The 27,263-nt window shown below is 39.8% G+C and overlaps 1 protein-coding gene across 2 annotated transcripts in view; it reads right to left on the reverse strand.

Moving 5' to 3' along the window:
- Positions 1-1,076: 1,076 nt before the first annotated feature.
- Positions 1,077-27,263, reverse strand: part of LOC148021163 (cysteine-rich receptor-like protein kinase 2) — a 59,108-nt gene continuing 32,921 nt past the window's right edge. The window contains exon 7 of one of the 2 annotated variants that reach the window (XR_015694682.1): positions 1,077-1,100. The gene's annotated coding sequence lies outside the window, so the exon portion shown is untranslated. Of the gene's footprint in view, positions 1,101-1,271; positions 2,213-27,263 lie in introns of those variants that run through there. The other variant, XR_015694681.1, reaches the window with a different exon arrangement.

The following is a 27,263-nucleotide window of genomic DNA, read 5'->3' on the forward strand; positions in this document are numbered from 1 at the left end:
TTCACATCATATTATATCTACTTAGATGTATATCAAGATCTCACTTCTTAACTAACAAAAATTTGTAATTTATTTTTTGCAGATATCGAAAAGGAGAGAAAATAATATACACTGCAAGGACATTCAAGAAAAGATATCTTTACTATCAATATAAAATGTATGTACAAATTTTATAGCAGATGTCTATCTGCCATCTCTATGAGATATATAAGGATTGAAGGGAAAAAAATTTTATATGAAGGTTTACAAGGCGATATGGCAAAGCTATTTCTTTTTTTGAGAACTATCCTTTCTAAGAGTCCTTTTTCCTTTCTTTGATGTCTTGGGTATAGAAGGTGTGGATAAATGTGTTGAAGTTGTGGCTTCACCTTCCGTGGTCATAGGCACCACATCTCCTTCATGGTGCAAATCCCCACCAATCTCTGTTGTTGGTTGTATACAATTGACCATTATATACCTCAAGAGCTTTGCTCTGACGTACCAAACATGCTCAGATGCATAGCAATCCTTCGAAAACCGTCACACATTTATAGAAAAAAGAGTTTTAGCTCATTATTGTTCTTACAATAGACTATATTTTTATCATCAATGGACTATTTGCAATGAATATCTATCTTAAAGTTTAGCATCTTTCATATTACCTTTACATATTTATCATCATTAAGATAAACAAAGTTAACCATTCTTCTAGCATTTGCAATTACCCTCCAGCCCACAAGAATGGCTATCATCCTGATGAGGACACTGCAACCACCAACACAAAGTAAAACTATAAAATTTACGGATGGTAGTTCATAGAATAAACTTATGTTTTAATTATTTTAATCAATAACTTACCGCAACTTGTCTATATTGGATTGTTGCAAGCAAATCAGACGACATAAGGGTCCTTTTCTCTAGCTCTTCAATTAATCTTTTTGCACCTCTATATATAAAATATATTGAAATTTAGAGTACTTACAAAAAAAAAGAATTGAAATATCAAGGAACCCTTCGATAATATAACTTACAATTTAGCATTTTCATGGCTTCCTTTCATATAGTTGATTAAAAAACATTGCTTATCCACACAGTCTATTGCAATCAAGCTCCAACGAGAACTGAAAGCAATCATATCTCAACAAATTAGTAAGATAAAATCTCAAAAACTCTAATAGAATATTGAATCACTTACTTTTCATTATATGGAATTATAAGGAGCTCCAAAGTATCGAAGTCAATTAGATTGAACCACTGCTCAACAAAACTTGTATCAAGCTCGTTCCTCATAAAGAATGAGATAGATGGATCAAGAACCTCAATTTTTTGTTGCATATTCAAAGGAAACTCATGCATTACACACTTAGAAAAGGTATAGAAATAGTGAGTATAAACAAAAAAAATCTTATTGCTAAAAAAAATAAAAAAGTAAAAGTAATTATGGATGGATATACCTTAGGCTAGCAAGAATAATACTGTCATTTATTTCTTTTCTTTTATACTTAAGAATCTGAACACATGCAGCATTAAAGGAGATAATCTTAGTTCTTTTGGCTAAGTCACTAGGTAAGAAACAAAACACATTGAATCCTTTTGGATTAGCTGCTTCAAGAAGGGTGCCCAGCTCATTTTCAAAGGACTCTAGTTGCTCTGCTTCCATTTCTTCAGCCCTTTGCCTTCTATACTCTCTCCATTTATTTGCCTGTTCCTCTTTAGCTTTCTCCTCTTTTTCATGTTGCCTTATATCCCTCTCATGGGTGACATCCTCAACCTTGGGACCAGAATCATCTTTCTCATCAATGAGGAGAATTGGCTCAAGGACCTTTGAAAATCTATATCTTAGCCTCCTAAGAATTACCATGTCCTTGTCCATGAGTCTGAGCCTACGAGCATGAGCAGTACAAATATAGGCATCCTGAAAAAACTCAACAAAAAAATCCTCTATGGCTTCTTGTATACAATTAAGGGCTGTTCTTGTCCATTTGAAACTATCCAAACTATATTTGTCACAAATCTCCCTGACAAGCCTTTGAAAAGACAACTTTGGAATTGCATTGTTAAGATCCTTCATTGCCTTCCTAATCTCCCTTAGGCACCTAACATTTTGAGAAAACTTTCTCTTTGGCTTTGACTTTCTAGAGAGCTTCTAACGCTTTGAAGATTGATGAATCTTTGATGTTAAACCCCTAGAATCAATCTTGTTCTTCATTGATATTGCTTTAGTCCTAGCCATCTACAAAAAAAAGACATGTTACTTTTTGTCCAGTGTATCCAATGAAACGCGAGTTTCAGATAAGAGACTTCCTTGCAGCATGTTGTTTTCGTGTTTCACCAGACAACACATAAATAGCAAAAGAATCAACAAAACGAAGAAAAACAAAACATTAATATAAGGAATGATATTACAATTACCTAAAATCTCTACAACATTAAAGCCATAGAAGCAATGTTATAAAACATTAGGAAAAATAATTCTTTATAGTGCTCATAGGCTCACACTGGGAAAAAAGTTAGTTTATAGTGCTCATAGGCTCATAATAATATAAAAATTTAAGAAAAAATATCAAAAAAATGCATTGAATGGATGCATGGGCATTGAGAAGGACGGATGCAGAAAACCATACCTTCTTTAGCGCTTTGTTGGAAAAAATCTGTTTAGAACCAATTTTGTCAATAGCTTTGGTGAAACGCGAATACGTTCTTCACAACCACAGCTCGAAGACCCTATTGCATGACCACGAAAATGTGCTCCATGACCATAAAAATATGAAACAAATTTGGCCGTTGTTTCCCTTTATTGGGGGATTTTTTTAAAATCAATGGTACATGCATTACTTGGCGAAGTGTTAAGTAAAACACGTGCGACGTATTCTCAAAAAAAGGGAGTGCGCACGCTTCTGAGAAATTTGATACGATGTGTTAAATGAGACATGTATGCACGTATTCTGAGGTATTTCATGCGTGCAAAAATATTGAAAATTTCGTCCAAATTTGTGATCGCGTTTATTTTGCCATCATTACGTAAACTTTTTCGTTGGAACTATCAACACACGTTTGACAATCAATATAAAAGCTTTTCGAAGTCATCCTCTCCGATATTATCTTTCTTTCTCTCAAAATTTTGTTTCGATTTCCCTTCAAGGTCCTTGCTTCCTGTTTGAAGAGCAGTTCAACAATTTCTAATGGGTAACAAAATTTTGTTATTACAAGTATTTGAACAAAATCTTGTTGATTAGTATAGAAAGAATTTTTAATAATACTTGAAACATTACAGATGTCATGTGCTTTGTGTCTTTTAAAAGGAGCATGGCACTATCAAGATTATGGGAGAGAAGGAAGGAGTCTCACTTGTAGCTTTCTTGCTTGCACAATGGGGGAATACACATAAAGGTGGAGGCTGAAAACAGTTTTCCTCTTCTTAGTTGTGTAAGCCAAAAAGAACTCTAGTACATAGAAATATGAGAACCCTATAGATGGGTCTCAAACCAAACTCAACTAACTAAGGTGGCATACTAACTGAGCCACGAACTAGAGTAGATAAGGATAGCTGTCATCTAGCTATTATTCATGGGTGGTGTACCAACCGCATCTGCAACTAAGAAGTTGGTGACATAAATGCATAACGGTCACCCTGGCATATCACGAGTGGAGCTCGATATCTCAACATTCCCCCTCGAGCTCAATCCCAATTCCTGCACACCAAGCAGGTCTCCGAACTTTCGCAGCTTCTCTACACCCAATGCCTTCGTGAATATGTCAGCTATCTGATCCTCTGTGCTGACATAAACTAGATCAATAAGACCTAGTAAAACCCTCTCTCGCACATAGTGATAATGCACCTCAATGTGCTTTGTTCTAGCATGATAGACTAGGTTATTTGCCAAGTGTATACTACTCATGTTGTCACAATAAATGACAACTGGCCCATCTGTAGGCTGATGCATATCATAAAGTAGCTTATGCAACCAAGCTACCTCACATGCAGCCATTGCTGCACCCCTGTACTCAGCCTCTGTGCTCGACAAGGCAACTGTAGGCTGTTTCTTGCTGCTCCAAGTGACTGCAGCACTCCCAAAAGAGAACACATATCCACTGGTAGATCGTCTATCAGAAATACTACCAGCCCAATCAGCATCAGTGTATCCATGCAACTATATCTGAACCCCAGACTCATAAAATAGTCCATACTGCAATGTGAACTTCACATACCTGAGTATGCATCTAGCCGCATCCAAATGCAGTTTCCTTGGAGCCTGCATAAACTGACTTACCAATCCAACAGCATAGCTCAAATATAGCCTAGTAATAGTCATATAAATCAAACTTCCTACTATGCGTCTGTACATAGTAGGGTCTTTCGGAAGCTCACCTGCATCTGCGCTCAGCTTCACATTCTGCTCCAAAGAAACTGAAATAGACTTATAGCCTGTCATCCCATATTTGGACAGCATGTCCAATCCATACTGCCTCTGCAAGAGCCGTATCCCACTTGGTGATCTAATCACCTCAATGCCCAAGAAATAACGCAGCTCTCCCAAATCCTTCATCTCAAACTTCTGCTTCAATAGCATTTTCACATAAAGGATATCTTCATCACTGTCACCTGTCATAATCAAATCATCAACATAAATAACAAGTAGCATAATTCCTTTCTTTGCTTTTCTCACATAAAGTGAAAAATCTGCCTTGGAAATCTGAAAGCCAATAGTGACAAGATACAGTCCTATCTTGTCAGACCATGCTCTAGGTGCTTGCTTCAAGCCATACAATGCTTTCTTCAACCTGCAAACAAACTCAGAATGAACAGCATGCACATAACCTAGTAGCTGCTCCATATATACCTCTTCTTGCAAATCGCCATGCAAGAATGCATTCCTTACATCCATCTCATGTAAAGACCATTTCTTTGATGCAGCCATAGCAATGACTGCTCTTACCGTTGCCATCCTTGCAACCAGACTGAATGTTTCTTCATAATCAATGCCATATGTTTGTGCATACACCTTGACTACTAATCTTTCCTTGTATCTGTTCACAGAACCATCTGCATTGTGCTTCACCTTATAAACCCACTTACAGCCAATTGCATTCTTACCTTTAGGCAAAGGTACCAATTCCCATGTAGCATTTACTTTCAGGGCATCCATTTCTTCATACATGGCTTTCTCCCATTTTTCTTTTTCCATGGCTTGCTCAAAAGAAGTGGGTTCGGTTCCTGTATCACTTTGACCATATATGCATAGTGAATGGCTGTAAATCCATCATATTTCAGCCTATCCACAGGATACCTAGCTCTGGTAGACCTACACAAAGTAGGTTCACTCACAGGTTCTCTCAAAACATCCCTGGTCTTCCTTACTCCAGGTGTAACAATAGAAGGAATACCCAACTCATCATCAATGCTCTGTTCTGAGCCACTAGATTCACCATCCACATGAGAGTGACCTGCATTCACATAAAAAATGGGCTGATCTACCTTCTCTTTTCCTTTTTGTGATACCTGTATACCACTATCTGTATTGCTTTGAGAAGATTCTCCTGATCTCAATCTACCTGTCCATGGCGAAAAATGTGAACCACTGCTAGAGGACGCTCCAGGTCCACTAATATTTTGTGACTCCTGCTGTGAATTCTGTGCAGCATTACCATTTTGTGCATCTACATCATCAATCACATTTACTGGTTTATACCAGCTACTCATCTCATCAAAAACAACATCTCTGCTCACTGTAAACTTACGAGTAGAAGGGTTATAGCATCTATATCCTTTCTGCTCTACAGAGAGTAATCAATAAAGATGCACTTCTCAGCTTTTGGATCCAACTTAGATCTCAACTCATCTGGTACATGAACATAGGCAATACAACAAAAAAACTTCAAATGAGAAATATCTGGTTTCCTATCAGTATACCTCTCTGGAGTCATCCCATGTATTGCTGCAGTGGGAGTCTTGTTCATTATATAGACTGTTGTAGCAACTGCTTCAGCCCAGTAAAAATATGGCAAGTCTTTTTCGTTGAGCATGGCACGAGATACCTCTCCAATATGCCTGTTTTTCCTTTCTGCAATTCCATTTTGTTGTGGGGTATGACTGCATGAATATTGCTGCTTTATGCCATGCTCCTACATGAACCTTGCAAACTCATTTGAGAGGTACTCTCCCCCTCAATCTGACCTTAGGCATTTTATTTACAGGCCTGTTTCTTTTTCAACCATAGCTTTAAGAGTTTTGAAATGTCCAAAAACTTCACTTTTCTTTTTCATAAAATACACCCAAACTTTTCTGCTATAGTCATCAATAAAAGTGACAAAATAATGACAGCCTCCAAGAGATGCAGCTTTAGTAGTCCACACATCAGAGTGGATTAATTCCAATGGCTTCTTACTCTCTTAAATATGTCTAGGAAATGGTTTCCTTGCCTTTTTTCCAAATTGACAGGCTTCACATACCTTATGCATTTCTGCAACCTTGAATTTAGGCAATCCTGCAACAATATTTTGGGCCTGCATTGATTTAAGTCACTGTACATTAACATGACCAATGTGTTTATGCCATATATCAATATCTGCAACTACACCGGTCCCATGTGCAAACATTGCTGCACTCAATTCAAGCATGTCTACATCCAACATAAACATTCTGCCGTTCTTCTTTCCTTTTGCTATCAAGCGACCTTTATTTTTCATATCCTCAACAAAGCATCCATGAGGATTAAATCTGACCTGCAAGCCCTGCTCAACCATTTGACCAACAGAGGTAGAGGAGGCTGATCTGGAGGACCTGATGGAGAAATCAGAATATGCAGCAAACTCAAGAAAACCAGTCCTATGGAGGATAACGTGGTAACTCTAGAGGCAGGGGGAGCCAAAGAGGTCGTGGTAGATGGCAAAGAGGCCAAAATGCAAACAGTAATGTTGAATGCTACTAATGTGGTAAAATGGGTCATATGGCTAAAGACTGCTATAAAAAGTAGAATGACATCATAAATGGAAAATTGTAACAAGGGAATTATGCATCTTCTAGTAAACAGGGTGATGAAAAAAATGAGCATTTGTTTATGGTGCAGCACATGAACAATTCTGTTACAATTTTCCATTTATGATGTCATTCTACTTTTTATAGCAGTCTTTAGCCATATGACCCATTTTACCACATTAGTAGCATTCAACATTACTGTTTGCATTTTGGCCTCTTTGCCATCTACCACGACCTCTTTGGCTCCCCCTGCCTCTAGAGTTACCACGTTATCCTCCATAGGACTGGTTTTCTTGAGTTTGCTGCATATTCTGATTTCTACCATGGCCTCCAGATCAGCCTCCTCTACCTCTGTCTCTACCTCTTCCAGCATTTGAGTAGAAGACAACTTCTTTTGAAGTTCCTCCTGAAGAAGATACACCACCATTTCTTTGCTCCTCAGAAATTAGAAGAGCAATCAACTCCTCAAAATCAGGAAATCTTTCACGGACGGAAATGGATGTTTGGAACTGTGCATAATCCTTTCCTAGACCATTCAAGGTCACAGAAACTAAATCATCATCTTCCACTGGCGACCCAATGGAAGCAAGTGCATATGCAATCTTCTTCACCTTCATGTGGTAGTCATTGATGCTCATATTTTCTCTTCGCACATTGTGCAACTCTTGCTTGAGGTGCATTTTCCAAGCTTGCATATTTGTGCTATACATTTTTGACAAAGTATCCCATGCCTCCTTTGGCGTACTTGCATCTTGAATATGCACAATCATATAGACTGAAATGCTAATAGACATCTAGTACATAACTTTCCTGGCTCTCTCATGCCATGCTTTAAATGCCTGCATTTGCTATTGATTGGGAACATCAGAAAGAACTGGTTCTTCTTCATTTCCTGCAACGAATTCCCAATATCCTTTTCCCATAAGGAAATTCGTCATTCGAAACTTCCATGCTTGGAAGTTATTCTTGTCAAGCTTTTCAGTGACAATCTGTGAAAGAGAATCAGACGTCATTACAGAACACTGCAAAAAATTCTGTCACTGTAAAAAACACAGCTTCAGTCTCACAAGGGAAAATCTACAAAACTGACGAAAGTGGTATTTGACCACACAGTCACTTCCTAGTGACGATTTTGCATCAACAGGCAACAAGGATGATTCTGTAACTCCCAATGTATTTGCACACAAGCATACGATGCAATTTCTACAGTAACTTTTCACCGATCTGTAGAACAGTGGTCACACAGCATAAAACTAGGCCTTTTTTTCTGAGTGCGTGCAGAAAACTTCTGCCTCAAAAACAGGCCCCGAAATGGCCTCAAATAAAAAAAACAGAGCAACCATGGGCTAAAGCTTTCTCCCACAGCATATATTGCTCTCTTGGTACACCATGAAGGGCGTCTCAATCTGAGACGATGCACTCTTGCACTTTCCGCTTGTGCTACCTGTAGAGATTTGCTCCCAAAACAGAAAAATGAAAGCAACATTGGTCCTCTTACCAAAACATCGCGAACTTGGTTTGCTTTCTTGAGCTCCTTACCACGAACAAGGCTCTGATACCATGTCAAGATTGTGGGAGAGAAGGAAGGAGTCTCACTTGTAGCTTTCTTGCTTGCACAATGGGGAAATACACACAAAGGTGGAGGCTGAAAACAGTTTTCCTCTTTTTAGTTGTGTAAGCCAAAAAGAACTCTAGTACATAAAAATATGAGAACCCTATATATGGGTCTCAAACCAAACTCAACTAACTAAGGTGGCATACTAATTGAGCCATGAACTAGAGTAGATAAGGATAGCTTTCATCTAGCTATTATTCATGGGGCGGTGTACCAACTGCATCTGCAACTGACAAGTCGGTGACATAAATGCACAACGGTCACCCTGGCATATCACAAGTGGAGCTCGATATCTCAACAGGCACTTCTTGAAAGGATTTTATCATAAATTTCTGTGTTTTAATTGAATTAATTCATAGTTCATGTTTCTCTTCTTATTCTACATCTTTAGACCGATGAAACGTGAAATAATGTCTCTGGTTAGTGGTATGTTGCTAACTATCGCATTTTCACCGCTGAAATTTTGAAATAACTTTCGTTTTCAAGTAGTGTCTGGTGAAACACGATTTCTTCACCGGATTTTGCCTCTGGATACCTTGTTTTCGTGTTTCACCGGTCACTTAAAAAAATTTCTCCTTTTTTTTATTTTTTGTCTTGAAAAATGTAATTTTGGGGCCTCTTTCCATGGTTCCATTGTGTTTTATTGGACATTGTTACCATTCTGCTTTGTTTTCAGGGATAAATCTTTTGTTGGTCAAGATGACAAAGAGAAAGCTATCTTTGGAAGGAATGGATGAGGAGGAGCTAATGGAGACTTCTCATAATAGGCTCTTTGATTTCTTACATACGACTGAAAATTCTTCCAAGTTTAGATATATCAGGGAAATTTTCAATGTTCCTTTTGATTTGAAGGAGTTACTGGAGGATCTTGAAGATAAACTTAAGGAGTACAAATATTTTTATGATAGACATGTGCAAGGTTTAGAAGTCAATGGATTTGTTCCTTATAGTGATGTCATGGGAGCCACCAGTACAACCAGGTCAACTTTGCTAGGCAGGTTCAATCTTATTGATGAGGAATTCAAGAAGAGAGAAACATGTTGCCCTTTCCACAGGTATCAACACCAATGCCTTCTGATCCATAAGGACGTTGGATTTATTGTGTATCTTCAGTACATGGGAAATTCTTCTCCAGATATAGACCAACAGGGAAAGCTAGAGGATATTGCAAGTATGGATAAGGAGGTCGAAGAAAGGAGGAGATGTTTCAAGAAGATATTGAGAATCAACTTGTCCAAGGTTTTGATGTAGGTTTGTTCAAGAGTGACAATATCACAATGGTGGAAGAAAAGGAGATCGAGCCAAGTGCACAGGTTGATGAAAAAGGTCCTCTTGCATGTGTTCCAATATTTCCCACTTATCTTATCAACAAGAAGAGATATGTATTGCTAAATGATATTCAACATCTTTTTTATCTTAGAGAAGATTATTGCTTAGCAATCCTTGCAGGTTGGGGCCAAAATGACATGAATTTTATAGGTTATGAATAAGAACCACTAGCAAGTCTTGATATTGAGGGAGAGAATTTCCAAGACAGCTCTATAGCCTTACATACATGTATTAATCAGATCATAGAATGCAAAAAGGGAGGGCTACCTACAAAAAAAGAGTTCTTGCAGGTCCATAAGAAAACTCATATTGATGATGTAGGATATGAAGAGATATTGAAGTCTCCCCATCGGATGAGAAACCCAAGAGTTCAATAAATCTTTATGATGATAGTCTTCTCGAAGAAGACAAACACCCTAAGGTATGAAATATAATTCGAAGTTACCCATTGAGTTTATGTTAGACTTTATTATGCATTGTAGATAAATATCTTATATCTTATACTCTTGTGGTTTGTTGTGTAGATCGAGATTGAAGATCTGGACAACTTTCTTGGAAGGGCCAAGGGCTCTAGGCCAATGAAGCTTGGGAAAAAACAAAGCCTTGGCCCACTATATCCACTTTCATCAAGTTTAATCACAAATCTAGCCACTCCCTGTGCCTCTGCTACTGACAAGTCATAAAATTTGATCATTAAACATTGTAGGGTGGGTAAGTCAAGGAAAATATTGTTAAATTCATTGAATGTAACCTCTTTTATCTTGCCCTTGAAGGTATCCTTGATATGAAAAGGCTCACCTAGAATCCCCATCACTTTGTTATTAACTCTCTGTCTGATAGTCCTAACCACAAATGGCTTCGGAAGTATGCAATTGCGTACCTGTCCTTGCTTCATATTTGATTGTAAAAGCTGGAAAAGTTGCATATAAGCATCTCGACTGATACCAATACTATCTAGTGTCTTCTGTACTAACTCATAATCCAAAGAATGATCCTTTACAAATGACTCCAAGCATTGTTTCTTTGCCTTTTTAAATTTCTTCTTCTCCAAAATATCCTTTGAAACTACTGAAGGAAGAAGATGATAATAAAACTGAGCTGCTTTTAAAGAATCTCTTTCACTTGCATTTGGTTGTAGAAGAGATCTAAGCAAAATTAACATCACAAATCAATGCAAGTAATTTAAATACAGCCATATTTAAGATTTTTCAAGTGAAAAAAAATATACATTGACGCTTGGATTCTTTTACCACAGCCTCCTCCTCCTCGTTTGACATTCTCAATATTTTTAAGAGCTCTTTGTCGATTTCTAAGGCCTAATAAAGTTTTCTTTCGTTGATAAGCTTTGATACGCTTTTCCAATGAATGAATTTTTTGTTGACAATCCTCTAGCTTCTGCAACAACTCTATATTGTGTTTTATCAAAAGATGATTCTCTAGTCCAAGGATATCCTTTTCTGCAACAAGGTTAAGTGTATAACCTAAAAATCCATTGTAGCCATCACCAATAAACCTCATTAATGATGAGCTATTATAGAAAGGAGGAGTGCTATTTCTGCTAGGATCTTTGGGATATAGCTTTCCATCTAACCAAAGATCAATATTCTTCTTTTCTTCAAACCTCAGTATATGTTTTATAGACTTTGTAACTGCGATAGATTTTGTTCTCTTTCTTATTGGTTCATACTCACTATCCAACTCAATATGAAGATGATAGAGAGGTCTTTTATGAGAGCTATAGAGATCATTGGATGATTGATCCATAGTTGAGTTACTGAGATCATTAGGTGATTGATCCATAGCTAAGGATATAATTAGAAGCAAGAACGAAAACAAAGAAGAGACTACTAAGGAGGAGAAAAAAAGAAGAGAGAAACGATGGAGGGAGGCAATCGAGTATCCACCAAAATTCAAATTGAATATTACTTTTCACTTTAATGAGGAGAGGTAAGACCTTCATTATGACAACCTTGTCAACTTTATGGCGACCTAGATTTCTAGGTTTGATGTGACCACGAGAATATCATGAAAATGACTTATTAACGAATTTTGATATTTTTACTTACCAAAATATAAACCTTTTAAAAATTCTATAAAATGATTTTATTTCCTAAATTATTTTCTCTCTCTAGGATCTCTTACAGGGCAATTTCGAGACCTCAAAACTCCCCTAATGTATGTGAAGCATGCCATTTTGGTAAGCAATCGAGACAACCCTTCTCGGCATGATAGAGAAGTGAGCAGAAATATACTTGATGTAGTACATACAGATGTTTGGGGACCTACACAGAATGTATCTCTTGGTGGCAACAAATACTTTGTCACATTTATTGATGATTGTTCAAGAAAGCTATGGGTATACTTCATGAAGGAAAAGAGTGATGTGTTTGAGCACTTCAAATCTTTTAAGGCAGCTGTTGAAATAGAAACAGGCTTAAAAGTGAAGTGCTTGAGATCAAATGGAGGGGGAGAGTATCTCTCTAATGAGTTCAGTGGCTTCTTGAGAACTCATGGGATAAAGAGGCAATTTACTTGTAGATATACCCCACAGCAAAATGGTGTTGCAGAAAGAAAAAATAGGCATATTGCAGAAGTTGCACGAGCATTAATGATTGAAAAGAATATGCCCAAACATTTTTTGTTTGAGGCTGTCCATAATGCTGTCTACATTATGAATAGAACTCCCACAGTTGCAGTTCATGGGATGACTCCTGAAGAATGCTTTACTGGCAAGAAGCTTGATGTATTGCACTTGAAGGTATTTAGCTGTGTTGCATACGTTCATGTGCTAGATGAGCTATGGAAGAAGCTTGATCCAAAGGCAGAAAAATGTGTTTTTATTGGATACTCTTTAGAGTAGAAAGGGTATTGTTGTTATAACCCTGTCACATGTGAGTTCAGAGTGAGCAGGGCTGTTATCTTTGATGAGATGGGCAGTTGGTATGCACCTTTGGTGATGTATTAGATGATGATAATGTTGAGGATAGCTATGTGCAGAAAGAAAAACAAGAATCACAGAGTCTTAGTGGACTAGAAACATCATCTCATACTATACCTACAATGAGCCCTTGGTCTGGGAGACTAAGGAGTAGCCCCACATCTTCAAGTGGATCTAAAAGTATTGTAGGGAAGGACAAAGGAAAGAAGAAAGTGTTGGATGGTAATGATACATCTACCAGTCATTTGGGATTTGATGAAGATTCTAGTGGTTCGGAGAGTTTGGATGATAAGCTTGGCATTTCTTCAGTTAGGACACCAGGTATACAGAAAGCTCATAGTAATGTACAGGCTCCATTGGGTAATCCGGTGGTACGCAGATCTAGTAGGGTCAGATACTCTATTAAAAGATTTGGTTTTGAAGGTTATGCAGCTCACCATTATGCTTATATGGTGAAACTAGTTGAGGATGTTGAGCCCACTTGTTTTGAGGATGTTGTTGGTCATGCTCATTGGGATGCAACAATGGATGAGGAGATGGCTGAATTAGAAGCCAATAAGACTTGGGATTTGGTATCTTTACCTAAGGTTAAGAAAGCTATTGGCTATAAGTGGGTTTACAAAGTTAAGCATAATGCAGATGATTTAGTTAGTAGGTATAAGGATAGGCTGGTTGCAAAAGGCTATGCTCAAACATATGGCATAGATTATGAAGAGACATTTAGTCTAGTTACTAGGATGGCAACTGTTAGATGTGTGATTGACTTGGTAGTAGCCAAAGGTTGGAGTTTGTAGCAAATGGATGTTAAGAATGCCTTCTTACATAGTGAATTGCAAGAAGAAGTGTATATGGAGCAGCCAGCAGGTTATGAGGATTTAGAGCTTTCCACATATGTATGCAAGTTAAAGAAGACACTTTATGGACTGAAGCAAGCACCTAGAGCATGGTCTGACAAGATTGGAGAGTATCTTATCAATATTGGATTTTGTATTTCTGATGCTGATTACTCACTTTATGTGAGAAAGGGAGATGCAGGTTCGGTCATCATAGTCATCTATGTGGATGACTTGATTATTACAAGTAACAGTGACAATGGGATTGTTGAAGTTAAGGACTTCTTGAAAAACAAGTTTGAGATGAAAGATTTGGGTGAGTTAGGATACTTTCTTGGTATTGAGGTAATCGGATGTGATGATGGTATATGGCTGTCCCAAAGGCAGTATGGCTTGGATATGTTATCTAAGTATGGTATGACAGCATGTAAGCCTCTTTCAGTACCATTGGAGCAAAATGTGAAGTTAAGTGCCAATGTTGGGGATGAGATAGAAGACCCTACTATGTTCAGGAGGATAGTGGGGAGTTTGATTTGCATGACTATCACAAGGCCAAACTTGAGCTTTGTTGTTGGCCCTGTCATTCAGTTTATGCAAATTCCTAAAAATCCTCATTTGGATGCAGTTAGATGTATATTGAGGTATGTGAAGTCCACTTTACATTATGGACTGTTTTAGAGGCAGGTAAGGATATACAGGTCTTTGGATACACAGATACAAATTGGGCTAGTAGCATGTCAGACAGAAGATCTACGAGTGGATTCATGTTTTCCCTTGGTAATATAGCAGTTACATGGAGCAGCAAAAAGCAACCTAGAGTTGCTTTATCGAGTACAGAGGCTGAGTATAGAGATGTTGCTATGGTAGCATGTGTGGTGGTATGGCTTCAAAAGTTATTAAGTGATTTGAACATGTAGGGAGATGGTCTAGTTTTCATTGATTGTGACAACATAAGCAGCATATAGCTAGCTAGGAATCCAATGTTCCATGCTAGGACAAAACATATTGAGGTGCACTACCACTTTGTGATAGAGAAGATACTTGCAGGAGAGATTGACTTTGTATATGTCAGTATACAGGATCAGATTGCTGACATTTTCACAACGCCAGTTGATTAGTGTAGTCGGTTATGCATTGTTTGACTTAGAAGGCCACTTTCCTTTATGTTGTATCTTATGTATAATTTGTGTACATTGTTTAGTGTGTGGAAGAAGAAGAAAAAATAGCAAGAAAACGTCTTGGCCTCCATCGCTCTTCTTGTGTTCTTGAGTGAGCTTTTTCTTGTGTATACAGTGTGTGTTTGGCGTAGCAGCTCAAGCACATCCCCCCATCATATGATTCTTGACAAAGAAGGCTTGTCATTGCGTATTTGAAGTTGCTTATGTGGCTTCGGTTCTAGCCTCTACCAATACCCGCTTGCATTCTACTATAGCCAAGAGCTTGGTAAGTCCTTGCACCCATTCGAAGTTGTGTTTTTTCCTTTGTTTGGCTCTCTCTTTCAATTCCTTCTTGCCCTTATCCATGCTTTAAGACAGCATCATTACCACCTGGTGTTTTTTATTCCATACTTCTAGCATGTGTGTTTGTTCCTTGTTCCAGTGGTGGTTAAGCTACTCCTTGTTGAGATGACAAGATCAACACATGTGGACATTAATGATGGACCGCCTGGTTAGATGGGTCCACACATCTACACTTAGCACATTGGTGGTCATTATGACTCTCACATGGCCACTGACTCATTACTTATTATATTCAAGTTGTTACACCTATTTACAGCTGGCATAGTTATAGCGCCAGTCGACTAGTATAGTCGGTTATGCATTATTTGACTTAGTAGGCCACTTTCCTTTATAATGTATCCTATCTATACTTTGTGTACATTGTAAAGTGTGTGGAAGAAGAAGAAGAAACTAGCAAGAAAACGTTCTGGCCTCCTTCTCTCTTCTTGTCTCTTGAGTGAGCTTCTCCTTGTGCATTCTGTGTGTGTTCGGCTCAGCATCTTGAGCAAGTCCCCCCACCATGCGATTCTTGACATGGTATCAGAGCTCTGCCACTGAGAGAGACTGATTTTGAAGGCTGAAGTGAATTAGAAGAAGCAAGGTTTGAGCAAGCAAGCCACGGGTAAGAAGCTCTTCCATTTCTTCCACTCTTTCTCTTGGACAGTGCCTGTGGAGGCACCAGAAGTAGGGTAGAGCAAAAATCTCAGATTGCAGTGAGATTTTGGCCATCTGAGGTCATTTTAGGCCCCGTTTTAGAGCTGCAAGGTTGTAGACAGCAGTTTGAGATACCCTACAATTTTAGCTATGTCTACCATATATAGGTGCACAGGTTACAGATTTCAAATCTATAAGTTCAAAGGTGTTTACCAGTGAATAAACACAAGGTTTATCTGCAAACTGGTTGTAGATTGCATGTATTGTTGAGCAGACAATGAAAAAGGAAGTCTGGTGTATTACTGTGCACTACAGGTCAAGGGTTGTAAGCTTTCTACTGCACTTCAGGAAGGGGACATGGCAGGTTCTCTTCAAGAGGCCGTGGTACAGGACATGGTAGTGACAACCAGCAAAACAGATTGAATCAGTAATTTGGCGATATGCAAGTTTCAGGAGGTCATGGTAACTTTAGAGGCAAGGGAAGGTTTAGAGAAAGAGGTGGATAGCAAAACAGAGGTTCTAACAACTCTGGTATTGTGTGTCACTACTATGGCAAAACATGTCATATTGCAGCCCAATGTTATGCTAAGAAAGATGATATTCGCAGTGGTAAGTTGCAGCAAGAAAACTATGCATCGTCTTCTTGACAGAATGAAGATAAAAATGAACATTTATTTGTTATGCAGTATATTTTAAATGCTGCTACGGGAAAGGGAACACATGATGATGTTTGGTATATTGGTTCAAGTATATCCAATCATATGACCAGCCTTGCAGAATGGTTTGGAGAGATGCAGGATTTACAAAATAAAGGTTATATGCAGATGGGTGATGATTCATGCCACCCAATTTCACATATTGAAAAAGTTCCCTTATCCTTGCATGATGGTAAGACAAAGAGTCTTTCAGATGTATTACATGTGCCATCTATTACAAAGAACTTGGTTTCAATCGGTCAGATGGTAGAGCAAGGGTTGCAAGTCAGATTTAATGCAAAGGGCTGCTTTGTAAAAGACTTCAATGACAAGTGCAGGTTGGTTGCAAAGGGAAGTAGAGTTGGACGTATGATTACTCTGGATGTTGGAATTCCTACTATGAATGCTGCTATGTATGCTAAAGGAAAAGGTGTTGCAAATATTGAAATTTGGCAAAAACGCATTGGACATGTAAATGTACAAAGGCTGAAATTAATGCAGTCCAAAGGGTTGGTTACAGGTTTGCCTACATTAAGAGTTGCGGAATTTCATAAGGTATGCGAAGCATGTCAGTTTGGTAAGCAGGCAAGACAACCTTTTCACATGACAGAGATGTAAGTAGAAATATCCTTGATATTGTGCATACAGACATATAGGGGCCTACACAAAATGTATCTCTTGGAGGTAGTTCATACTTTGTCACATTCATTGATGATTGTTCTAGAAAGCTGTGGGTATATTTTATGAAGGAAAAGAGTGAAGTGTTTGAGCACTTTAGAACTTTCAAGGTTGCAGTTGAAAGAGAAATAGGCTTGAAAGTAAAGTGCTTGAGGTTAGATGGAGGGGAAGAGTACCTCTCGAATGAGTTCAATGATTTTCTAAGGTCTCATGGGATAAAGAGACAGTTCACATGTAGGTATACCCCACAGCAAAATGGGGTTACAGAAAGGAAAAACAGGCATATTGTAGAAGTTGCACGAATATGTTCATGTGCCAGATGAGCTACGGAAGAAGCTTGATCCAAAGGGAGAAAAATGTGCCTTTATTGGATACTCTTTAGAGTAGAAAGGGTATCGTTGTTATAACCCTGTTACACGTAAGTTCAAAGTGATCAAGGATGTCATCTTTGATGAAATGAGCAGTTGGTATGCATCTAGTGGTGATGCATTGGATGATGATGATAATCATGACACTCATGTGCAGGCTGAAAAGAAAGAATCACGGACTCTTAGTGGACTAGAGACATCATCTGGTAGTCCTTGGTCTGGGAGACTAAGGAGTAGCTCTACATCTTCAGGTGCATCTAGTATCACTATAGGTAAAGAAAAAGGAAAGAATAAAGTGTCAGATGGCATTGATGCAGTTCTTGATGGAGACTGCAATGGCTCAGAGAGCTTGGGATGATGAGCTTGGCATTCCTTCTGTCAGGACACCAGGTGTACAGAGAGCTCATAGTAATGTAAAGGCTCCATTGAGTGATCCGGTGGTACGCAGATCTAGCAGGGTCAGATACCCTGTTAAAAGATTTGGTTTTGAAGGTTATGCAGCTCACCATTATGCTTATATGGTGAAACTAGTTGAGGATGTTGAGCCTACTTGTTTTGAGGATGCTATTGGTCATACTCATTGGGATGCAGCAATGGATGAGGAGATGGCTACATTAGAGGCCAATAAGACTTGGGATCTAGTATCATTGCCAAAGGGCAAGAAAGCTATTGGATGTAAGTGGGTTTATAAGATTAAGCACAATGCAGATGGTTCTATTAGTAGGTACAAATCTAGACTGATGCAAAAGGCTATGCCCAGACATATGGCATAGATTATGATGAAACCTTCAGTCCAGTTGCTAGGATGGAAACTGTCAGATATGTGATTGTTTTGGCAGCAGCCAAAGGTTGGAGGTTGCAGCAATTGCATGGTGATTTGTAGGAAGAAGTGTATATGGATCAGCCAACAGGTTATGAAGATTTAGAGCATCCCACGTATGTGTGCAGGTTGAAGAAGGCGCTCTATGTGCTCAAGCAAGCACCTAGAGCATGGTCTGACAAGATTAGAGAGTATCTTGTTAATATTGGCTTTTATGTTTCTGATGCTGATCACTCACTTTATGTGAGAAAGGGAGATGCAGGTTTGGTCATCATAGTCATCTATGTAGATGACTTGATTATTACAGGTGATAGTGATAGTGGGATTGTTGAAGTCAAGGACTTTTTGAAGAAGAAGTTTGAGATGAAGGATTTAGGTGAGCTAAGGTACTTCCTTGGCATTGAGGTGATCAGATGCGATGATGGTATATGGCTATCCCAAAGATAATATGGCTTGGATATGTTGTCCAAGTATGGTATGACAACATGCAAACCACTTTCAATCACGTTGGAGCAGAATGTAAAGTTGAGTGCTAATGTTGGGGATGAGATAGAAGATCCTACTATGTTCAGGAGGATAGTGGGGAGTTTGATCTACATGACCATTACAAGGCCAGACTTGAGATATGTTGTTGGTCTTGTGAGTCACTTTATACAAGTACCTAAAAAGCCACATTTGGATGCAGTCAGACACATATTGAGATATGTGAAGTTCACATTATATTATGGACTTTTCTATGAGGCAGGTACAGATGTACAGGTGTTTGGATACACATATACAGATTGGGCTGGTAGTATGTCTGATAGAAGATCTACCAGCAGATACATGTTCTCTCTTGGTAGTGCAGCAGTTGCTTGGAGCAGCAAAAAGCAATCTACAGTTGCTTTGTCGAGTACAGAGGCTGAGTATAGAGGTGCTACTATTGCAGCATGTGAGGTAGTATGGCTACAAAAGTTATTGGCTGATTTAGATGTACAGGTGGAAGATCCATTTGTCATTTATTGTGACAATATGAGCACTATACAGTTGGCTAGGAACCCTGTGTTCCATCCCAGGACAAAACATATTGAGATACACTACCACTTTGTGAGAGAGAAGGTACTAGCAGGTGAGATTGACTTGGTGTATGTTAGCACACAGGATCAGATAGCTAACATCTTCACGAAGGCATTGGGTACAGAGAAGCTTCAAAAGTTTCGAAGCTTACTTGGAGTTGCAGAGATGCAGTTGAGCTTGAGGGGGAGTGTTGAGATTATAAGCTCAACACATGCGGACATTAATGATGGATTGTCTGGTTAGATGGGTCCACACATCTACACTTAGCACGTCGGTGGTCATTATGACTCTCACATGGCCACTGACTCATTACTTATTATATTCAGGTTGTTACACCTATTTACAACTGGCATAGTTATAGCACCAGTCGACTAGTGTAGTCGGTTATGCATTGTTTAACTTAGTAGGCCACTTTCCTTTATGTTGTATCTTATATGTAGTTTGTGTACATTGTAAAGTGTGTGGAAGAAGAAGAAGAAACCAGCAAGAAAACGTTTTAGCCTCCATCTCTCTTCTTGTCTCTTGAGTGAGCTTCTCCTTGTGCATTCTGTGTGTGTTTGGTGTAGCATCTTGAGCAAGTCCCTCCACCATCATGCGATTCTTGGCACTCCTCAGCTATCTCCTAGGCTTGTGCCACGGTGGGTTGTATGGAAGTTTCTAATAGCCTTTTGGACAAATTTTATTCTTTTGCATGTGGGCTTCTTGTCTTTCTTCATGTCAATGTCTTTCAAATTCAACTATGGTTTTTATCTCTTCCACCTTCTACTCTAGGTTCTCTAGCTCTTCCTGTAGCCCTTGGGTTGCTTCTTCAATGGCTTCTTCTTTCTCTTTCTCCAAGCGTTCGATTTTCATTTCTAGTCTCTCCTATTCCTCCAACTCTAGAGCAATTTTCTTCTTCAAGTTTTGTATTTCTTCTTGATGTCTTCATGCCCTCTCTTCTCTTGCTGCCTCTAGCTCCTCCATGGTATCCAGGACATATCAAGAATCACGTGATGGGGGAATTTGCTTGAGCTGATGCGCCAAACACACACTGTATACACAATAGGAAGCTCACTCAAGAACACGAGAAGAGAGATGGAGGCCAAAACGTTTTCTTGCTGATTTTTCTTCTTCTTTCATGCACTATACAATGTACATAAAGTATAGATAAGATACAACATAAAGGAAAGTGGCCTTTGAAGTCAAACAATGCATAACCGACTACACTAATCGACTGGCATTATATCTTTTCCAACTATAGGTAGGTGTAACAAACTAAATATAATAAGTGATAAGTCAGTGGCCATGTGAGTATCATAATGACCACCAACATGCTAAGTGTAGACATGCGGACTCATCTGGCCAGGTGGTCCATCATCAATGTCTGCAGGTGTTGAGCTTGCCATCTCAACAGGACATTCTTCATATCTCCTTGCAACTCTTCATACAACTTGGCCTTTTCTAGCTGCGTTAGAAGCTCTTTGACATAGTCATCATATGTTGTGACTGTGGGGGCCATGGGAGGTACTGTAGTTGTAGAGGCCTCTAGCTTCTGCCTCTTGGGATCCTACCTTGACTCAGTGTCGGCTATGGCCGATAGTCTTTTAACTTTTACAGTGAGGACCCCTACTCCCAAATCTAGAGCTATCTCCTATATTTTCATTATCCAAAAGTGCATCATGGACATTAACTTGCCAACTTCCATGGCAGTTGCAGTGTCTTGGGTAGTCAAGATGGTCGTGGCATGGGATGTGAAGATTAATGGGAGGGGGTGCATTGGAGCCTTGCCCTTGCTTGATACTATTGGGACTACTTCAACCTCTTAGGTCCCGCCGCTGCTGCTACTTGGCTCTCCTTCCCTCTAGGGGCTCATTGGTAGCTAGCTCTTCTACGCCAAAAGTCTCCTCCACTGACCTGTGCATGGTCTCAACCATGTCTTCATCTTCCTTTCTCATTAACTCTTATGCCTCTTCCTCTACTTTTCTTTTTCTCTCTTCTTCAGCCCTTCTTGACTCCTCTTCCACTCTCTTCAGCTCAGTTGCTTCCTTCTCTCTTCTCTCCTCTTCGGCCCTCTTGGACTCTCTTTGGGCCCTCTTTAGCTCAGCCCATTTCTCCTTGGTCATTCTTTCTTTTGTTCCTTCTATGGCTTCGTTGGGGTTTTCTTCTTTGGTGCTCTAGGCTCTCTCTGGCTAGACTGTGTCTCTTGCTCTTCCCTATCACTTATAGTTCTCTCACTACATTGCTCTTGCTCGGGGTATGGAAATCAGTCAAGGGTCTCCCCTACTTTCTCTTCACCTCCTTCTGTGTCCTTCAGGGCCTCTTGGACGATGGTCATCAATACTCCACTGTGAACTTGATGGTGGATGCCTTGGAGGACTTTGTCCTAGCTGACCTCACTGTGGAGGCTAGGAACTCCCCACCTACTTCTATTGCACCTGTGATCAAGGATTTTGCTGAGTTTTTGATGGACTTGCATGCAAAGGCATTCTAGTCCATCTCATATAGGGATCTAGCTACAATACTTTCCAGCAATGGTACCCCGATTCTATTGGTAAGGGCATTGTATCTTTGACTGGAGAAGAGGGCATGAACCATCTTTGCCTGCATTTTAATTTTAGGGTTTGGGATATCCATCAAGCTTATCCCATCATCTGTGTGCACGGTAGCCTTGCTCACCCCCAACATGTTATACACATCCCTCTTTGGGCGTTTCTCAGTCCTACTAGCTAAACCCAAGGCCTCCCCCCCATCGTTGGCCTCAACTTCACCTCTACTTGGCAGGCTTCTTCTCCTCTTCTTTCTATCATCGTGCCACAGTTTCTTTCGGCATCAAAGCTCCTTAGAAATTTTGTGCACTTGCTATAATCAACAGCATGCCCGACCTTCTCTACATACTTCTTTAGACTACACTAGTCCATGAGTTTTTTTTATAGCTGGCTCTTCCGTGATGGCGTCTTCTAGGTTTAGGGTATGCTTGAACATGAACCTGAACATGAACCGACTAAGACCCCTCATTTCTACTGTCAAGCTATACTTCGCTTGCTCTTCCTCTGTGAATAGGAGCTTGCAACCTTTATCTTTCCCTGCCATTTTATATTCCCGTCATATATCATAGCTCACCATTAGCTTCCTTGAGTCAACTTCCACAAGGAAGTAGATAAACATACATGAAAGCTCTTAAGAATGTGAAATGCTTAAGTATAGAGTAAAATTTTCACTTCAAGCAATCCACATGATTCAAAAATATCCATGATAATTTTTTCCACTTTCAAATACTTGTCATTTAAACATTGATTGACATTTAATACATGTTTTTTTTCTTATTTTCCAATTTTCTTTTTATGCTTGTTTCCTCTCCACCTTACCCCCTCCCTCCCCAGGAATGATTTGAATCCTTCCTAGGATTGGAGACTGAAGGGTTAAGGGCGTTTAAGTACGTGTGGGCAGGACATTACCTTGTAGAAGCCAGGCATAGAATTGTGGGTTATATTCCAATTGAGCATGGCAGTCCATATTGTGAGGTATGATATTTATGTGTGTGATATAAGTGAGGACATCCGTGATAAGATCACCAAAGTTGTTCATGCTAAAATTGTGTAGCTCTTCTTCAGTATAAGGACTCGATCTAGGTAAGGGTGGCTTATGACATGATCTTCCAATGATTTATTGCAAGTGATGACCAACACCCCAAAAGAGGTTGGAGCTACGTAAGTGGGATCATACTCGGAGGTCTTAATGGCGCGTTCGTACTCAGCATTGGTCATGATTTGGCAGCCTTGTTCCCACTGGAGTCAAAGAGCATACCACCTATGTAAGAAAGATGAGTCATTATTAGTTAACTTGCAAAGATCGCCTAATTCTTGGCTCATGGCAGTGACTCTGCACTTGCTATAGGAGGTGATCAGCCGCCGTTATTTGAGGGCTTGGTCTCAAGATATCTCGGCATTGGTGATCAATTCCTCTATGACCATGGGCATTTTTACCATAATGAATTTGTATTCCTCCCAGGTGCATGGCAAGGAGCGGACATCCAACTCTAAGGATGCATCAAGTAGACCTAGGTCTAAGCGCTCATATCTCTTAGCAAGTAGGGTCAAAGTGGCATCTAAGCACTTGATGCAAGTGACGAAGTCGTCTTCTGTGTTTTCAAATAGGTCCTTATCCAACATGAGGATCCATAGTTGTTCGTTAGGATGGCTTAAGACGTGCTGGTGGGTAGGGTCAAAATGAGCTAGACAAGGGAGCTTCTAGTGGCCAATCCTCATGTGGGTCCTTAGGAGTAATGGCATCCTTAGGGACCATGGGTTGGGCTTGCGGCTCAGAGGATGTGCTACACTCAGCTTGAGAAGTAGCTGGGTCATTAGGCTCCTTAGAGTTTAATATCGATGGACTTGCTATAGTGCCGTCGGCTCAGTGATCTTGGGCTCTATGGGTTTAGTAGCTCTGGGCTCTGCAAGCTTGGGCATGAGGGTCTCTTGGGGCATTGCTTCCTTAACGACTATTCAATCTTGCATAGATGGATTTAAGGGTGGTCCTTAAGTACTACCCTTGACAGTTTTGGCTTTAGGCACCCATATCTAGATATTTCCCTCATAATAGTGAAGAGCACCTTGCCACGGCACCATGAGAACCACGAACTGGCCAAGAGAGGCTGCAAATACATTTGCTGGCCACAAAAACCTGCAAGAAAACTCTCCTTCTCACTAAGAATCCATATCCTCAAGACACACAAGAGGAAGGCACACAAGAATTTGGACATTTCTTCCATCCTCACCCTCTTCCTCTTCCTCACTCTCCATTAGATTTGGCAAAGGAGCACAAGAGAGAAAAGCAAGAATAAGAAAGATGAGAATTGTGCCAAAATGAGAGAGGGAGAAATGAACCGTGACAAGAGAAGATAAAGGAAGAGAGAGGGTGTAACCACCTCAACCTTCCACCTCCCCAAATCCCATGGATGCAACCATCTCCTTTTCCTTTCTTAAATTATAAAATTCAAATTTGCATACATGGACTAAGGTCTAAGGACCTTTCATTTTTAGGATGAGAAAAAAGGGTTTGACCTTTCCTTTTCCTAGCAATATTTTAAGATGTGAGCTTAAGGACCCACATTGTTACATTGCTTCATAAATGATTTTTGATAAAAATTACATTTGCAATGGATCATTTTACAAAAGATGTTTCCATGACAAGCACATTTTGGTGCCTTTATTTGCAGACTCTCATTCTTCTCTTCTTCTCCACACCCCTTAATGGGCACATCATCCAAGAAAGGCATAGTAAGCTGAGGTATGAAATCACGAAGGACCTTATGCATGGCATTCATCATATGCGCAACAGAATTAGTGGCACCTTGAGGCAAGGTACACATCCTGACAAGCCCAATAAGAGTTCTCATGGTGGTTATGTCCCTGCTTTCCAAAGCCAGCTGAAACTGATCATATCCTGAATACAAATCACCTAAAGAATAGATGGCACATCCAGCAAATGCCTCTGCAAACTCATCCACAACTGGACCTATATCAACATTCCTGATAGTAACTCTGTTCACTGGCTGCATGTCCTGAATAAATCGGAGAGTACCATTCTTCTTTGGAACTGTAAACCACCTGTTTGAGTATGGTGCAGATGAAGGCTCCAGGATTCCCATCCTGATTTTCTCATTCAATAAATCAATCAGCTTTGGCAAGTGTGCTTTAGGCACTGGAATAGGTTGGAGATTCCATGGGATATGAGGAATAGTAAAAATGACCATAGGAGCAACAATATCAGGATTCACACATCCAATCTCATGTGGAAAAAAAGCAAATCCCCTTCCATGACGCTCAAGCATCTTCTGAAAGCATTGCTTCTCTATGGGTAACAAGAAATTACCATTTCCAATTTTCAATTCAGCAAGAGTCTCTGCTGAAAATTTATGACCAATATGCTCCGGATTCCTCAAAAATTGTTGTTTAGTAGCCCTTTCTATTTGCTGATCACTATCAGGTGGAAGCGGTACAGCAACCGGCTTCACCTTCTTATCCACAGTTTCGTATTTCGTGTCAACCCTGGCTTCATTATGCTCTTCTGCATTACATAAATCTTGCTGAATATCCTCAGCCCTCTGCTCTATGGATTGCATAGGAACAGTCCCAAACTCTGGATGCTGAAATATTTCAGCAGTAAACTCTGTTGGCTAAAAGTTTTCAGCCCTCTATATCTCTGAAAGCTGATCATAACCAGTTGGAAACTCTGTTTGCTGAATTTCTTCAGCACTCAACACTCTTTGCTGAGTTACCTCAGCCTCTAACTTAATCTGTGACATAAAATCTGCAATTTCATGAAACATGTCTAGGGACTGCACTAATACATTACTGTGACAATTCTGCATATCAGTTTTCAGCATATCTCCCATCTCTGTCATCGTATCTGCACAAATCACACTGTCATACATCCCATCTATGTGCTCATCATCCTCTAAAATTCCTGCATTTTTCAAATTTTTCTCCTTCTTGCATATATACTGCCTGGCAGCTCTAGGCAACCCAGAAGTCTTCTGATAACTCATTGAACTGTTTGCTGAAATTCCAACAAAACCTGAGGAGAAAACACCGCTGCCAGGAGGCGAGAACTCCAATCTCCTCTGCTCTGTACCACCGTTGTCTCGTGAAACGGCGGTACCTAATGAAAACCCGAATCCCTCACAGTGGGCAAATGTGCATCTCTGAGAGTATCTTTGTTTCTAACATGATTCACACATACAGTCATAAACTGAACTGTTCTCATACCATCTTTACTGCGAATCCGTGCATAAGCAGATCCATCATCCATGGCCTTTGTTTCCATGCGCATCTCTGTGATGAATGGCTGACCAAGAATTATAGGATAAGAGCATGAATCCTGCACAAAGAAATGAAAATCCTCCTCTACATCACCAATAGAAACCCTGACACTAGGACAGGCAGCATACAAATCACCTGCAGTGTTATTGGCAGCTCTCATACGCCACCCATGCTCTACATCCATAGGCCATCTGTTACTCTCATAAACTCCACGAACTATGAGATTAATCTCTGAACCATGATCAACCAATGCAACATAAGGCACCTGTTTCTCTCCAATCTTTACCATCGTCTCTGTAGTTGCCCTAGCCCAATGGCTCCGCGAAAAGTGACTACGCGGTATCATGACAGGCTCATCAATTTCAGCATAATGCATAGGCTCAATCCTCTTGTCTACCTGCGGAAAAACAAAAGCATTATCAACCATAACCTCATCCTCATCCTCATCCAACTCCCCAATCAAAACTCCCTGTGTATCAGTGGTAGACAATGCATGTCTTTTCCTCTTCAAAACCTCCTGAAACTGATCCTGAAACTCTCTTTTTGAGATGCCCAAAATCTCAGAAATAGTGAAAGTCACCTCACTGCCAAGTATCTTATCATTAAAGATTTTCTTCATGTCTGTAGATGTCTCAATATCGGACATCAATCTGAACCCTGGCTGCTTTCTCTCTCTAGGCTCTTGCCTCTTTTCTCTCTTTTGAGCATCTTCCGTCTGTCGATCTGGCCCTGATCGTGAAGACGGTCCTGCAGTAGGTGGAGTAACAAACTCACCTCCTCTAGTCTTCTTAGCTGCACTTGGATTTTCTTCATCCCTCTTACGCTTCTCCTCAACAAGTACATCTGCACCATGAGACTTAGCCAAATAAGCATAAATAGAGTACCTGTCAACAGGCGAGTCCCAACCTGTCTCTGATATGATGCTAGAGCTTGCACTAGTCAAAACAGTTTGCTGAATTTTCCCCTTGTTTGCAGTCTCCATAGCATAAGTCCATAGCGCGGATTGAGTCTCTGATCCCTTCT

This window comes from Lygodium microphyllum, chromosome 18, assembly GCF_053477565.2.
Source record: "Lygodium microphyllum isolate KBCC chromosome 18, Lygodium_microphyllum_v1.1.10, whole genome shotgun sequence".
Taxonomy (NCBI): domain Eukaryota; kingdom Viridiplantae; phylum Streptophyta; class Polypodiopsida; order Schizaeales; family Lygodiaceae; genus Lygodium; species Lygodium microphyllum.